Genomic DNA, 18,162 nt, shown 5'->3' with positions numbered 1-18,162 from the left:
TCACATGCATATAAAAAGTAGTTATACGTGCAACACACTGTTTGACCCATATTTTTTAGACTGTAATTATTCGAAATATTTCAAAATTTTGCATGATGTTCTCAATAACTTCAATACACATTGTCATAATTTTTTTTTTTTTAAATTATAACTATTCACGCCCAAAAACCGAGTGTGGGATGTAAAAACAACACAAAATCACTCCTACTGGAGATTTAATGTAAAAACAACACAAAATCACTCCTACTGGAGATTTACTCGTAAAAAATATAATTTTCTAATTAATTTTGATTTTAAAATAAATTAAAAAGAATTATAAAGTCTCTAATTAATATTAATTAATATATGACAAATAAAAAAATTAATAGCAAAATTGTAAATAAAAAAGGGATCATTCATTGTTGCATCCAAATTTGCACATGTTATTTCTTATGCCAAATTTGTCACAATTTTTATCAGTACAATCAATTCAAAATTGTCCCTTGAACATATTTTTAATCAAATTTAGTTTCATTATTTCTAAAATATCTCTATTTTAATTACATAAATATCTAATGTATTAGACAAATCAAGTTTTAATAATTTTTTTTGAAAATTAACATCTAAGTTTATAAATAACAAGTATTTAAAGTAATTTCAATGAGTTAAAATCTAAAATTTTACGATATTAATAATTTTATTTATTTTTTCTTCTTAGATTTTCAATTCATAAAATAATAATATTTTTATACAAAATTAGAATTTTTAATTAACAAAAAGTATACAAATAATTTTATTCTTAAGTTTAGATTTTAATTTTTAGAAAATTAATATTAGATATTTATATAATTAAAATATGGATATTCTGGCAATATTTAAAATAAATTTGATTCAACGTATATTAAATTGATATTTTTGTACTGATTTGTCAAATAAAGAATAGAATTTTGGTATTTATTTGTTACACCCAGATTTCGAGACTTGAGGTTGTGACCTCGAAAGCTGGATTCGTCAGGTGTAAGCTCTCGATAGCTAAAATACATGTTCGTAATCTAGACGCCGAATCTTCAAAGCAGGTGGCAACCTCGAAGATGGGTAGCCTCGAAGTCCTTATAAGCTCGAAAGACAGAACATCGGAGGACGTCCATTGTCGGGTGGCCTCAGATCAAGATGTCCGAGCTTGGCATAGGTGTGAGCTCGAAATAAGGTGGCTTCGGTGATATTTACCCACTCTCAGCTGGTCTTGGGGAAAATAATGCAACTCGTAATTTATTCAGAGACCTAGACTGTCATGATGCTGATTGCTAATCTCGAACGACTTAATAGGTCACTTGAGGAGACGCAGTCTATGCATTCAAGAGATATTTATTGTTGTAACTTCCCTACAATAAAGGGATATTAACTAGTCGGTTATACGCCCCCTGGTCTTCAGGGGACGATTCCTTGTATATAGGAGTTACAAACTTTAAAGTCATTAAATTTATTAATGTACAGAATAACTTCCCGAAACGTGTGGGATTGTATTCTGAGATCTCTTCTATAAATAGAGATATCGTGTACCTTTGTAGAGGACCGAAATTTTGTGATCTTGAGAAAATCTCTGGAGAATTCATCCCTGAAGAATTTCCAGAAATTTCCTGAGTCTTAATAAAAAGGACTCGTGGACTAGGCAGAGTTAACTGCTGAACCACGTAAAAAAACTCTCATTGTTTTATTGTATTATCATTTTTTGGCCATAGTTTTCACTGTTTATGTGCTCTACATTTTAAGTTGACGAAAAACGGCGTCAACAGTTTGGTACTTTCATTGAGAGCCTTAAGCAGTACGATCCCTGAACAGCTATGGCTGCGAATGATCAAAATATTCCTGAAGAAAACTATCCAAGACGCCCTGGGAAGCAGCCAATGGTAAATCCAGAGACTGAAGAGAGAAGCGAGTCATCCGATTCTCGGGGACCTTTAGCCCCAAGGGATGAGGACATGTACTATAATCCTAAACGGTACGTCCCGATTGTGGAACTTGAAAACCGACAGCTCAAAAAACAGTTGTCCGAGGCCAATAAGCGGAACGAGGAATTGGCTAGGTTAGCCGCGGAGGCCCAGGCAGCTCAGCCCTCACCTCAGCGTGAGAACCAAGCCCCACCTCCGAGGGACGTGCATGTTCCTCCCCGCAGGCCTCGTGGAAGACCTCGAAAAAATGCTGCCACAAGGAGACCAGACCAACCTCCGACACCGGCAGAGCAATCCACTCCCTCGAGACCCCGAAGAAGTACTCGAGCTAGAGCTCTAATTAATTCAACTGCGGAGGTACCAGTGGGAACTGGGAATAACCGAGCCCCTACAGAGGCTCGGACTCAAATCCCTGGTAACACACAGAAAGTTACCGACCCAGCACGGGCGAACTCGGGACCGTCTAGGCCTCGAAATGGGTGGCAGCCACCGTCACCCATACGATTCCCTCCATCGCCTATAAGATACCCTTCACCGCCTCGTAGGAATGCTCAGCCAGTTCGAGGTGATGAGGAAAGGCGTGCAGGGAGAAAACAAGGAAATAGAGAAGCCTTCAGGGAACGGAGAGGCGCCTAGCCTACAAGAAGTCAAATGTCTCGGTCTCGCACTCCAGAGACGAGGCAGCATGAAAGAGATCTGTCTCGAAATGATCATGCAACGAGCCTTGCCAGTGATGATTCAGGAGACACTAGATCAGTTAGTGTGTATGATCAAGGTCGAGGAAATACTGGAAACCATAGGAACCGCTCCGACCTGCGGGAGCATCTGAATAAGAATCAGGGTAGTGGTAATCCATCGAACCCGGACCTAAGAGATCGCCTAAATGGGTGCAAAGATCCCCTATGAAGGCGCGTGCCTGGAATTGTGATCAATGATAGCCAATTTCAGGCAAGACCCCTTGCGGACCCGGTTCAAGAAAGAATCGATCAACTGGAAAAGGCCTTCAGGCTCCTGCAAAATGAGCGAGGTCGGAGTCGGGATGAGGATTCTGACGAGGAGCTCGAACCATTCGCTCCCCACATTTCCAACACTCCGTTTCCTCAAGGGTTTCGGATCCCTCATGTCCCGCCTTTTGAGGGGAAGTCCGACCCGTACAACCATCTGAGTACATTTAATACCATAATGAGAGCAAGTAATGTGGGATACGAGCTCAGATGCATGTTATTTCCAGCATCACTTACAGGACCAGCAAAAAGGTGGTTCGAGAAATATAAAAGACATTCGATCACTTCTTGGAATCAGCTATCAAAGGATTTCAAGAAACAATTCAGAGCCATGATCGAGGTAAGACCCGAGGCATCAACTCTGACCAACGTTCGGCAACAACCAGGCGAGACGTTGAAAAGCTACCTTACGAGGTTTAATTTGGAAGTTGCCCGAGCTCGAAATGTGGATGACTTTGGTCATCTAATGGTTGTCCAAGCTGGAGTAATGCCAGGAAGTCCTCTCTGGGACGATATGCAGAGAAAACCGGTGAGGTCCTTAACCGAGTTTAATAAGTGAGCTCAAAGGTTTGTCAATGTAGAGGAGGCGAGGTCAACACTGAATATGACTTCTCAGCCCGTAACTACAACGATAAACGTAAACTCTGCCTCAACCTCGGTGGACCCACTAGTTTCAAAGCCTCCTGCGGAAAACCCTTCCAAGAGAAAGAAGAACGAAGGGAGTAACCCAAGCAGAAGGGGGAAAAAAGAAGAAGGGGGAAAGGTATTTCTCCGTGTACAAAGTGTACACCGAGCTCAATGAGTCTCGGGAGAATATATACCTGGCTAATGAAAACCAGGTCCCCTTCAGGCGTTCAGACCCCATGAGAAATCAAAAGTCCAAGAGGGACTCCAGCAAGTACTGTCGTTTTCACGGAGACAGTGGGCACACTACTGATGAATGCAGGCAGCTGAAGGACGAGATCGAAGGATTGATCTCGAGAGACTATTTCAGACAGTATGTCAAAAACCAAAGTAATAATCAGGCTTCTACTAGCCATAGGGCAGCTGCGCCACAACCTGCTCAAAACAATAATTCCTGAGCAAGGGAAGAAGATAGTGTTGGAAATGTGCCCTGAAAGCATATGTAGTAGACATTGTTTTTATGAAATAAATAAATGAATTGAATTTGTTATGCATATATTTTGTGGACTATATTATTCTATGATAATATTATGTAAATATCAGGAAAATTCCTAAGTTCATATATGTGATCTCAAACACGTATTAGTACGGGAGGATTGTGTTTGAGATAAATGAACTTGAATAGTTCGCAGCAAAATAAAGTTATGGAATCTTTAGATTAATTACTGCAAGTATGGTCCACTAGTATTATGAATACATGTGATCTAGATCTGGATCACTAGTGTGGTAGGACACTTTAGTGGAGGTGCTTTATATATTAGAGAATATATAGAACTGGACCATATATGTTTATTAATACTTAGTTAAATACTGTTTCGAAGTATTAATTAAATATATCAACTAATGATCATATACAAATAGATCTTAATCTTGAAGTTACTATGAACTTCTGTTTATGTTATATGAGTTCTTTGATTCACTTGTTAGGGTCTGTCAGAATGATCAGGCTAAAAACTTTTGTTTTGGGAACTCATTAATATAGATGGCTGGGGACATAGTATACAGATATGAAATCTATACCTTCTCGCAAGAGATTGAATGATGGTTCTCTTAAGGGTTGACTTTTGGGACTGAAAGGTTATTGAGCTTAAATTCATAATTTATTATGAATTAACCTTCACTAGTAGAGTCAATGGTAATTAAGGAAACAAGAGATAATTAAAAGGGTAAAACGGTAATTTTATTCCCGATTAATTATGAACCATTATTAGAGGGTCAATTTGTATGCAATGATTATATCAATGGACGCTTTATGATTATAAAGTACTCAGTAAATGAAATGTCTATAATTACAAGAGTGCAGTCTCATATTTATAGTGGAATAATCATGAGATTAATAAATTAAGATTATTTAATTAAAGAGTTTAATTAATAATCTCAAATTTATTGGAGCTTGGAATTATAGGTCCATAGGTCCCCATAGCGGCTCTATCAACACTGTTCAAGATAAGAGTTGATATGAAGGGAAAATAGTTTAAAGACATATTTAAGAAGAAACTTGATCTTCAGGCCAAATATGCAATTATATGATAATAGTGATTAATTAATTAATTAAAAATTAGTTGTAGTTAACAAAATTAATTAATATTTAATTATTGTATAATTTTCGAAATTATATTAAATAATTAAATTAATTTTCGAAATTTAATTAAATAATTAATTAATTATAATTTTCGAAATTATAATAAATTAAATATTTATTTTCGATAATTTTGGATTGAATTAATTGGTAGAATTAATTAAATATCTTTATTTGAGTGGGAGATAATGATCTGATAAGTTCAAATTGGATTTGAATTTAAAAGATTAATATTTATTCAAATAATTAATTATATTTGATAATTAATTAAAAAGATAATTAATTTGAATTAGTTATCAGGTTGTTAGATCTTATCTGACAAAGTAATTTGAATAAATAATTAAATGAAATTTGAAAAACCAATATCCCTAGAAATTAGGAAGCTACACGTTCACACATAGTCCAGGACTGTGTGTGGCGTGTAGGGCTAGCATTTTTCATGGATGAGATTTTCAATTTTATTTATTTAATTAATTAACTAATGGATAATTCAAAAATTGGTTTTTGGATTTTTTCATTAATAGAATAATTAATTAATTAAAAAGTAAATTGTAAGATGGTTACAGATTTATTTTTTAAATTTTGAATATTTTCTGTTAAGTATGACAGATCAGAAAATTATTCAGATATGAAAGGTGAGTGAGACTGCTCTGAACATTCGCTCTGTGAAAAATAGAACGATAGTTTTCTCTCCCCGAAAATAAAGAACCAATTCTCAGGCCTATTCTCTTGATCTCATGTGTTGAGTACATCAAGTAGAATCACAAATAAATTATCCTTCATTCTCTAAGTGCCCACACATTTCTTGAGGTGTAGAGAACGCTTTGGAAGATCTTGGTGTGAGTACGTGGGAGCGGCTTGGATAGGAAGATCGTTCTAAATACGAAAAGATAGCAAGGACACTTGATAGGCTTCAAGAGGTATGAATTCTATCCTTACCTTGTTTATGATTAATGTATGTATATTAATGGATCCGCATATTTAAATGTAGTTTAAATATGTTACAAAAATTTTGTTGTACACTGGGCCAACCACACCACCATTCCACTGCGTATTAGGAAACTCATTCCTAACAGATAGGCCCCCTCCAATTGATGGAGAAGACGTGATAACCATCTCGGGCGGGCCTCATCTCGTAGGAATGGGCAGGAATGCCCAAAAGCGATATGTGAACGAGCTAAAAACTGGGGACGGGTCTCCTTATGAACCCGAACCTAAAGCACCAAAATTCCAGAAGATTGAATCTCAGCCGATAACCTTTACTGAGGACGACACGTCCCATGTTCAGTTTCCTCACCATGACCCACTGGTCATCACTCTCCAGCTCGCGAATAAGAGAGTTCACCGAGTTCTCATAGACAATGGGAGCTCAGTGAACATTCTCTATAAGGCCACCTTAGAAAAGATGGGACTCGCGCTTCGAGACTTAAAAGCCTGTGCAACGACCTTGTACAGTTTTTCAGGAGAGGGGATTGCCTATATGGGGTCCATCGAACTCCCAGTAACCTTGGGAGACTACCCAATCTCAGTAACCAAGATGATGGAGTTTGTAGTAGTGGACCTGCCATTGACCTACAATGTGCTGCTCGGGAGACCCGCCCTAGTAGGATTGGGGGCAATCTCGTCTATAAGGCATCTGTCCATCAATTTCCCGACTTCTAGTGGCATCGGGACGTTGACGGGAGTCCAGTTAGCCGGAAGGGAATGCTATAGCATTTCCGTAAGAGGAAAGAAAAAGGCGAGCGAACAAGCACTCGTCGTTATCCAGAATAAGGACGGGATGGTCTTGGAGAACATGCAAGAATCGGACAAGAATGGCTCTGGTATTTTCTCTCTAAAAAAATTTCGAATGTAAGGGAAAAATGAAGAAGACGACTGTAAGCTTATTTATAGGCCCATGGAGATGTTGAAAGTCGAACCAATCTAGGCCATTGGCCAGATTCCATGCCAAATCTGACGGCCAGGGACAAGTGACATGATGGTACTGTAAAGGTAGCAGGCGAACGATCGTGGGCAGATTTCCAAGGTACTCAAGTACCTTGAATAAGCAATACTCAACTGATGCGTGTCCATACTCGAGTATGTGTGACGGTGCGGTTCTCGAAGAAAGTAGTTCAAAAGTTTCCTTCTCATAGGATTCGAGCTAATACTTTTGAGGGGGCAAAATGTTACACCTAGATTTCGAGACTTAAGGTTGTGACCTCGAAAGCTGGATTCGTCAGGTGTAAGCTCGCGATAGCTAAAATACATGTTCGTAATCTAGACGCCGAATCTTCAAAGCAGGTGGCAACCTCAAAGATGGGTAGCCTCGAAGTCCTTATAAGCTCGAAAGACAGAACATCGGAGGACGTCCATTGTCGGGTGGCCTCGGATCAAGATGTCCGAGCTTGGCATAGGTATGAGATCGAAATAAGGTGGCTTCGGTGATATTTACCCACTCCAAGCTGGTCTTTGGGAAAATAATGCAACTCGTAATTTATTCAGAGACCTAGACTGGCATGATGTTGATTGCTGATCTCGAACGACTTAATAGGTCACCTGAGGAGACGCAATCTATGCATTCAAGAGATATTTATTGTTGTAACTTTCCTACAATAAATGGATATTAACTAGTCGGTTATACGCCCTGTAGTCTTCATGGGACGTTTCCTTATATATAGGAGTTACAAACTTTAAAGTTATTAAATTTATTAATGTACAGAATAACTTCCCGAAACGTGTGGGATTGTATTCTGAAATCTCCTCTATAAATAGAGAGATCATGTACTTTTGTAGATGACCGAAATTTTGTGATCTTAAGAAAATCTCTGGAGAATTCATCTCTGAAGAATTTTTAGAAATTTCCTGAGTCTTAATAAAAAGGACTCGTGGACTAGGCAGAGTTAACTGCTGAACTACGTAAAAAACTCTCATTGTTTTATTGTATTATCATTTTTTGGCCATAGTTTTCACTGTTTACGTGCTTTACATTTTAAGTTGACGAAAAACGGCGTCAACATTATTAAACGAAAATAGTGTAAGTTGGTATTGAGATAACAATAGGGTTGTAAAATGGTATAATCTCAAATAATAATATAAACACTTAAAGTTTAGAAATGAGATTGACTATTTTTTACAATTTTGTTGAAGAAAATAATAATAACATGAATATTTGCTACCAACGTACACCGTTAAATAATAAGCTACTTCTTATGTTAGTCATTACAGTTATATTATAGGATTTTCAAAAATAAATTAAATTTATATATATATATATAACATATAACATTATAATCAAAACAAAAATATCATTGCTTAATATTAACAAGTAATTGACTGTAAATATTTTATCAAACGAAACAACGAACAAAAATAATAATTATAGGCATTAAAACCATATATCATATTATTGGTTAAAATAATCACAACGACACAGACAAATTAAAATAATAGCAATAACAAATATCTACGTATTCATAATCTTTCATCATTATAGTGAATGTAATATTGACAAGATGTATTGCATTGGCACGAGTTTTATACTAATTTTATAATAACCTTCGCAACTTATTATTATATTAAAACTATAAAATATAACCGCGCTCCGCGTAGTCTTTTGTAATTATTAAAACATATATATTTTAAAATATTTTTTGGGAGAATGTGGGGTGGTGATTCATTTTGACCATACTTGTACAACATGTTCTTTATATAGACACGTGAAGACATCTTGACCATAATTTTTTATTTCATGATGGTGTTTACTGTTATTGTATAGCGAACCTCCTGTAGATTTTTGAAAAATTCTGACAAATTTTAAAGTACTGAAAACAAATTAAGTTCAAAAATCTTGTTGTACATTTACTTTTATTTATTATTATTATACGCTTTGCGTAGTTCTTTTTATAAAAAGTCTAAATTATGTATAAGAAAATTTATATTTTATGTAAGATTTATTTTGGCCAATTACCTGTTTGAAGTCTTTATTTTTAAAAATTAACTTTTAGATCTCGTGTTTTGTCAAAAGAATAAAAATTGGAATTGATAGATTGATTATTTAAACACTGTATTTTTGCTCATTACCCGTTTTGACCCTATATTTTTTAAAATGAACATTTGGACCATGTATTTATTTAAAATGTTCAAACTTCTTATGAAAATTAAATTATATATTTATATAATTTTTGTTTTCTGTAAAGGTTCACACTATTTTAAACCTTGTATTTTAGTCGATCACCCATTAGAACTTTTATTTTTACAAATTAACTTGTAGACCTCAAGTTTTGTCAAAATATTAAAATAGAAATAGATAAATCTATTATTTGAACACTATATTTTGACCGATTACTCATTTTGATTGTTTAATTTTAAAAATTAACCTGTGGATCATATATTTATTCAAAAGGTTAAAAATTATTTATAAAAAGTAAATTATATAAATATATATAATTTATGTTTTCTATAAGGGTTCACACCATTTTGAATCTTGTATTTTAGTTGTTTACCAATTTGACAATTAATTTTTAAAAAAAAAATTAACTTATGGACCTTGTGTTTTGTCAAAAATTAAAAAATAGGAATGTAAAGATAGATTATTTGAACCACGTATAATTTGGTTGATTACCCGTTTGAATATTTTATTGTTAAAAGTTAACATTTGGATCTTGTATTTTGTCAAAAAGTTAAAATATATTATTATTATTATTATTATTATTATTATTATATGTAGATATTTTTATCTATTATAATTTTTATTAAAATAAAAATGAGAAAAAAGAGAACAGACAAAATAGATAAAAAAATTCCTTAATAAATTAATAGCTATAAATTAAAAAAGTAATATAAAAAATGAGAAAAAAATATTGTTTACTGATATTTATAATTTAATTAAATAGTTGTTGTAATGAAATATCTAATCAAATTTAAATTCAAAATATACATCGTTGAAATAAATCGAATTCAAATTAAATTATACATGTTGTTAATATATATTTTTGTAAAACTATTACATTTAAATTAAAAAAAACATAAATAATTTAAATAAACATTTATTATTTTTGTTGTTGTGCATTATTTTATTTTTAGTAATATTATTATTCATTGATAATGTGTTCCTTATTTCTAATTTTTTTTTTCGTGTTTCACATCAACCTCCGCATCTTTTGTTGCTGCGGGAATGCCCACTAAAATTACAATCTATAAAATATTTATTTATTATAGTGAAAACAAATCACAAATCCAAAGAATGCCATTAGTAATATCTTATTTTCACAAGCTTAGTAAAATATCAAATAAGACAAAAATACAATTATAAATATTGATGATTGATGATAATAATTATAATATTTTGTAAAACTATTCACTTTTGAATAAAAAATATAATTATAATATAATCAAAATAGATATATAGAGAACCGAAAACTATTATGTAATTTTTAATTATTTTTTTAGTATTTTTCAATGATTAAGTAGTTAAGATATTTAAGCAAATTAAATTTTTAATTAAATTAATATGTATATATATATATTAATATTTGTAATTGTTAAGATATTTTAGAAAATAGAAAATGAATAAAAATTAGATTAAATGAGAAAATAGAAAGAGTGCTTTGAATAAATTTTAGAGTCTCACATAATCTTCTCGAAACTCTCATTTATATATATATATAGATATAAAGATATAGATTTAATATTTATTGAATTACATAGCGAAAAGAACAATTGAAAATTTGGTATGTGAGTTCTTTAAAATTCATATATACAGTGTAAATCGATATACTCAGAGTTTACTTTCTTTAGTGAAAATAATAATAATTAGAATTTTAAATAAAAATGACAGCATCAAGCTATTCAACACCCGATAATAAATTTTAATTCTCATTAATATTCAGGTATTATATGTTCTTACCAATATCAAGGTAATTATCTTTCTAAGGAAGATAACTGCCTGCAAAAGCAACATATTATTTTGTAACGACATACTTTTATGGGTTAAAACTGAAAAAATGAATAAATTATTAAAGAAAATAAAAAATTAGATATTTTAGATTGTAAAATTTTAATTATAAAATGATATAATAATATAATAAAATCTAATTGTGATAACTGTTTAGTTAAACCATATGTGACCATTCTCATTGATATCTCTTTCATGCTATTATTATTGGATAACTACTGTTACGTATGACTATATTAGAATCAATGTATTTATAAGTATGTGTATTAATTTGGTTATTTCTGTTACATTTGTTGAAGGGTTGATGTACGTATATATGTATGTATATTTTTTTTTGGACACAATATAAAATTCTCACAAAATAGTAAAAATACATTGTAAAAAATATAGGATGCCACCTTCTCATTTATATATAGATATAGATATAAATATTTTGTAAAACTATTCACTTTGAAATAAAAAAACATAATTATAATATAATAAGAAAAATAGATATATAGATAATTGAAAATTATTACGTAATTTTTAATTAATTTTTTTAGCATTTTTCAATAAATAAGTAGTTAAGATATTTAACTAAATAAATTTTTAATCAAATTAATATGTATATATATTGATATTTTCAATTGTTAAGATATTTTAGAAAATAGAAAATGAATAAAAAAATTAGATTAAATGAGAAAATAGAAAGAGTGATTTGAAGAGATAAATAGATATATAGATAATCGAAAATTATTATGTAATTTTTAATTAATTTTTTTAGTATTTTTCAATAAATAAGTAGTTAAGATATTTAATTAAATAAATTTTTAATCAAATTAATATGTATATATATTGATATTTTCAATTGTTAAGATATTTTAGAAAATAGAAAATGAATAAAAAAATTAGATTAAATGAGAAAATAGAAAGAGTGATTTGAAGAGATTTTAGAGTGCCACATAATATCCTTGAAGCTCTCCTTTATATATATATATAGATACAAAATATCTGAATGTAAGTGATCAAATAAACTATACTAAATAAAAAAAACTGGCACAAATAAAAAAAAAATCATTTATTGGTAACGAAGAAGAATTGCAATTTTTCTTTTTCATATATTTTATATATAAAAAATGTGTAGATAACGGTTTTAACAAAATATAACTATGAAACTAACTCAAAATATATATTTATTAATTATATTGATATATATTCAAATTTAAATTTAAATGATATAAAATATCATTATTATAATAATATATAATACAAAACTACATATTTAATAATTAATTATATTAATATAAATTTAAATGGTATAAAATATTATTATGATAATAATATATAATCTTAATTTTTTATTAATTATATTAATATAAATTCAAATATTATAAAATATTATTATTATTATAATATTTAATACAAGTGTTGATATTTAATACTTATATTGATATAAATTTAAATATTATAAAATATCATTATAATTATAATATATAACACATAATCTTAATTTTTATATAAAAAAATTATTTATGTTTAAAAAGGGTATCATATTATATATATTTTTTGAAAAAATAATAAACAACATTTTTTATTTAAGTTTTCATTTAATATGTTATTGTTATTATTTTATATATAATATTGTTTATTTATTTTAAATTTATATGATAATGATATAAATTAAATAAAAATAATTAATAAATTCTATCAATAAAAATAAAAAAATATGCATTACACGTTGTTTATATTTAGTATATATATAATATTAAATAAAACTTAAATAATTGGTGAAAATGACATATTTTTTGAGGTCATTATGCACTCTGCTCTAGTTTTGATAATTTTTTACAAAATGATTTCTGTCTAAAATTTTGACTTGCTGTCTAAAAATTTCGACTAGCTGTTTGACTTTTTTGACCACATGTTTGAAAAAATTTGACCACCTGTCTCGAGTGTCGGAGACCATTTCCAAAATATAGGTCAAAGTGTAAAATATACATCATATTAGTAAGGTGAATAAAATTATGGTTTATATATTTTTGGACCCTGTGTTTATTTGTAGCGTCCCAGAATTTTACTTAGCTAGATAGTAGTAGTAGTAACTGTAGAAGTTTAGTTTTCGTGAATATTGGTCAAAGCCGGGATTTAGTTAGAAACTCGTAGAAATAGTTGTGGATTTTATAAGTTTATTCTATGGCTTAGAAATATTAATTTTAACATAATGTTTGATTAATATAGTTGGTCCTAAGAATATTATTTATCATAACCTAAGTTTTAGGTATAATCATTAAGAGTGTGACACTTGTCACAAGCATGTTTATTAATGATTTAAGTACATTTGATGGATAGTTTAATTAAAAGAAAGATCTAGAAGCTCTAGAACCTTCCTTTATCTGTTAGGATCACGTTGTACTCGGTCAAATTAGTTTTAATCAATTTCAAATTATCCTGAAATGTGCAAAAACGTGTTTGAAATATCAGCGTATACCGATATATCGCAGCTATAATGGCTGATATATCGCCTATGATTGGTACGGAAAACACGTTGAATTCGCACAAACGAAACCATGGACCCTCACGATAATGGTAGGGGCGATACATCGCCTACCTTAGGCGATATATCAGCTCCAATGGTCAATTTTTGAATTTTCGTAGAATTCTGAACTAAAAACAGCCCTCAACAACCTTGACTCGTTCCTGAACGTTTTTGACCGAGTTCTGGGCATCTGTTGAATAGATAATTCAAATTTATTAATTTTTAATCATTTATTTATTCATTTTAAAGGAGTTAGTTTCACTCCTTGAACTCTATAAATAGGACTCTTCACTCAGCCATTCTATTCATCATTCAAGCACAATTCAGAGCCTTCAAGTTGCTAAGTTCGTTCTAGAGAGAAACACTAGGGTTTTGGGGTTAAAGCTTTCAAATCTAAAGCTTTTATAAACACTTGGGAAGTAAGTTTTTGTGTGATTTCGGTGTTCGAGGTATAGATCGAGGTTCTAAGCTATACAAGGTATTCATTATATTCAGGTTTAGTTCACTATAGTTTCTATTATTCTTTCATTTTTCTTCAAATCCTAACTTGTGATAGTGACCTTTGGTTTGGTGTTCAATTCCTTTGAAACATAAGGTTTTCAGTAAGTTCTTATATCAATGGTTTAGATCTTCTCTTCAACTTCATTTCTTTAGAATCTTATGGTTTTCTTATGTTTGGTTTTAGGAGTTCCCAATCCCATTCTTGTCTCCAATATTCTGGTTTCTGGTTAGGAAAATTAGATAGTTTAGTATTATGACTTAGTTTATGTAGTTTATGATATAGTTTATGTTTGTATGACCTAACATTTCAGGTACAATAAATGGGTAAGTGTGTCTGGACCTAAGGTATAATGCCCCATATTTCCTAATAAGGTTTAGGACCTTGATTAGGAGGCTGGGAGGGCCATAATTGATTTATTATGTTATTAAATGATTATATGCATGTTTAGGTGTATTAAACATGAATGTGAACCCATTTATGATTAATTGGGTGATTTTCATATTTTGGCCATTTCAGGCATATTTGGCATATATGTGATAGGTGTGTGGTGTTTTATTATTATTTGGTTATGCTAGGGTTACTCAGCACGAGATGATCCTAGGAGGTAAGCTAGCGGAGTAGTCACAATGGGATTTATTCTTGACTCGGAGTGAGTCAAGGGGTATTTAGCACATTACCGGGTTATTGGGTAATGGGAATAAATATTTGATGGTAAATTGGGAGTAAGTAAGATCAGGGGGAAATTCTGGAGGTTTTGAGTATTTTGCCCCCGGCGATGTTTTCGGGACCCCGAGCGTTAGGTTTTGTTTTAGGCTACTTAAGCTTGAAGTTACCTTTTAAGAAATAAAAAGAACGTTCAGTAAGTTCTCTCTTCCTCTAAGTTCCATTTTCGTCTCCTGATCGCATTTTCGAAGGAAACTTGAGTTCTAGGACTCGGATTCAAGCGAGGATCAAGGCATAGCGATCCTAGGGAGGATTAGAAGCTTATTAGCCGGAGGATTTAGTTGGGAAACAACTCAATCGGAGGTAATTCAAGTTTTAAGTTCTAAGTTTTTTAAAGTTTTTAAGCTTGAATTGAACTTTGTGTTTTGATGAGTTTTTGATTGAATTGAAGCTTGGGTTTTATGGGTTTTGGATCATGTGGATGTTTGGGAACTTTGATTTTTGAGTTTGGAGATGTTTGGATAGGTTTTTGGAAGGTTTTAAAATGGAGAAATCGGGGGAAAATGGTTGGTTTGAGGTTGGGCCGCGACCTTGTTCTTGGGTGCCGCGGCCTAGGCTTGATGAAGCAGGTGAAGGTTGCTGAAGGGGTCTGGGGGCCGCGGCGCTTGGCGCTGATGCCTGATGTTGGCACCTCTGTTTTGGCTGGAGGTCGCAGCTCATTGAGTTGGGGCCGCAACGCATGAGGGCATTTGTGGCCGAAAGGATGTTTTGAGCATGGGAACTCAAACCTTAGGCCTTGGGATCATTCCTACTACCTGGTTTAGTGGGAATCGATGTCCCGGAGGCTAGGTCTTGGTTTCGGGATTGGTTTTTAAAACTTGAACTCATTGGATCACCGTTTGTGGTTGTGACTAGGTTATCACTAGAGGCTTGGAATCAGGATTGTGCTTGTGGCTCGTTTATTGGTAACCTGTGCTTGGACCAAAGGTAAGAAAACCTGCACCCCATATGTGACATGCATGGTTATTCTTGATGCATGTTGGAGGTTTAAAAGTGATGCATGTGATGCATGAGAAACATGTGATTAGGGCATGCCATGAATATTGAATATGAGATTGATCAGAGTTTGAGTCTCTGCGTTTATGCATGATCCTAATTATGCTAGCAATTGTTAAGTAAGCATGTTGAATGCCCTATATTCGGATATTTGACATATGATATATGCTTGGTAGCATTGCTTACTTGTGCGTGGCCCTAACTATTCAGGATCGGCATTGGTCGCGTGTTACTGACCTAAGAGCCAGAAATAGCATAAGCGTATAAACGCAGAGCCGATAAAAGATTAGATCTAATCGATATCGGAATTAAATGACTCAAATGAGCATTAATGCTAGACCAACCCTAAGTTCGATGAAAATTATAAGCGCTTGACTAGTTACTCAAAACCAGGGCCAAAGGCCTAGGTGGCTGTTTTGTCACATGGCTAAGGGAACAAAATCCCACGTCAGTGACTCTATGGTCACTCGGTAGGTTTATGTTGGCGACTATTTCATCAAATACCTACCTTGTTTAAGCTAGTGAAAGGATCACTTATTTGTAAAGCTCAGGTGACCCTATCGTCACATGGCTAATGGGAACGGAACCCACCTTAGTGACTCTTACAACTGTCACTCTTCTATTTAGGGCTAAAAGCCCTACATGATTATTATGACCATCGGTTGATGTTTTATACTCAACATTACGTGAACTTATTTGCATACGTGATTAAGGTTGTTATTGCTAGGCATGCACTTTATGATCTGATGACATGTTATTACTGTTCATGAGCATATTGAGTTTTCTTGATGGGCTTTAGCTCACGGGTGCTATGTGGTGCAGGTAAAGGCAAAAGAAAGCTGGACCATCCTTGAGTTGGAGAGCTTAGGTGATGATGTGTACATATGCGGCTGCTCGACCGCCACAGCCGAGGGTTGAAAGAGGAACTAGGGTTAAACCCTGTTTTGCCACTTAGATCGGCTGGTTGTAAATATTTTGTTGTAATAAACCTTTAAATTATATTTTTGGGATCCCAATGTATACAGTAAACGTTTTAGTGAAACGTTATATCTTAACCAAAATTATTAATCCTAAACTGCTAACCATACTTAGTACACGAATTTAGCCAAATGACTCGGTTAGCTAGTTTAACACTGTTTAAAATGCGCACCATAACGGTCCCTGGAGTTTAGGGCGTTACATAAGGTGTCAATTGATGTATGACGGACTATGTCCGGTAGCCTCAGTTGCCAAAACTTCATGACATACCTAAGTGATGTCCGGTGTATGACAGACTTATGTCCGGGGCTTAATTGCCACTCCTGTATAAAAGCTTATCTTTTTATTATATCTGACTTGTTATTATGACCCATAGTTATGAATATGATTTATGACCTATGACCTATAGTTATGATTATGACTTATGACCTAAGACCCATGATTTATGATCTATAACTTATGATTTATGGCTATGACTTAGATTATGATTTATGATATGATTCAGGTTATGATATGACCTAGAGTTTATTGTTGTATGATTAGTATTAATACGTTTTGGTATGGTTTTTTATGAAATTTATGATATATTTGATTATATGACTAACTTTTGTTTGTATTTTCCTTACTGGGCTTAGAAGCTCATCCCTTATGATGTTGTTATTTCAGGTAATTAAGGATAGAAAGGCCGGTGGCGAGTGAGACCTAACAGCTTCGTGATGTACTCGTGGGGACCATATGGTCAAGGAAGATCAAGCGGGCCTATTTTATTTTTATTTTTATAAAGCATGTTATTTTAAAGTTTTATTTAAATGTTGCTCATTTTTATGTCAAAGACAATTATTTATTTTTGTAAAAACGATAGATCCATGTATTTATTTTCAAGATTTTATTCAATAAAGGAGCAATATTTTAATTATGATCCAACGTTGTGTTCTCGGTAATCTATGAGAAATTAGGGTGTTACAGGTGGTATCAGAGCCCACAGCTATATTGGTCCTGAACGTTCCCACGAAATACACACGATAGCTACAAAGGACCTACTCGTTACCAAGTAAGTATACACATTGTTTTTTAAATATGTTTGTAATGTTTTTCTTGTGTTATTTTCAGAAATTAGCCCAATGGACTCAAGTGTGGTTAGAAGGATAAAGCAATAAGAAGAATACCAGACCCTGAGTATTATAATGGATTCGATGTGGAGGATTAGACGCATATAAGAATACATCGTTAATTTTTATTATATGTTCTTTTAGAATATTTTCACTAGTTGCTACATGTTATTTGCTTTTGTTATTATTTCATTGTTTAGTAAGTGTTA

This window comes from Humulus lupulus, chromosome 3 (assembly GCF_963169125.1).
Source record: "Humulus lupulus chromosome 3, drHumLupu1.1, whole genome shotgun sequence".
In the NCBI taxonomy this organism is placed as follows: Eukaryota; Viridiplantae; Streptophyta; class Magnoliopsida; order Rosales; family Cannabaceae; genus Humulus; species Humulus lupulus.
The sequence above is the reverse complement of the archived record's forward strand: the minus strand, read 5'-3'. Positions refer to the sequence as shown.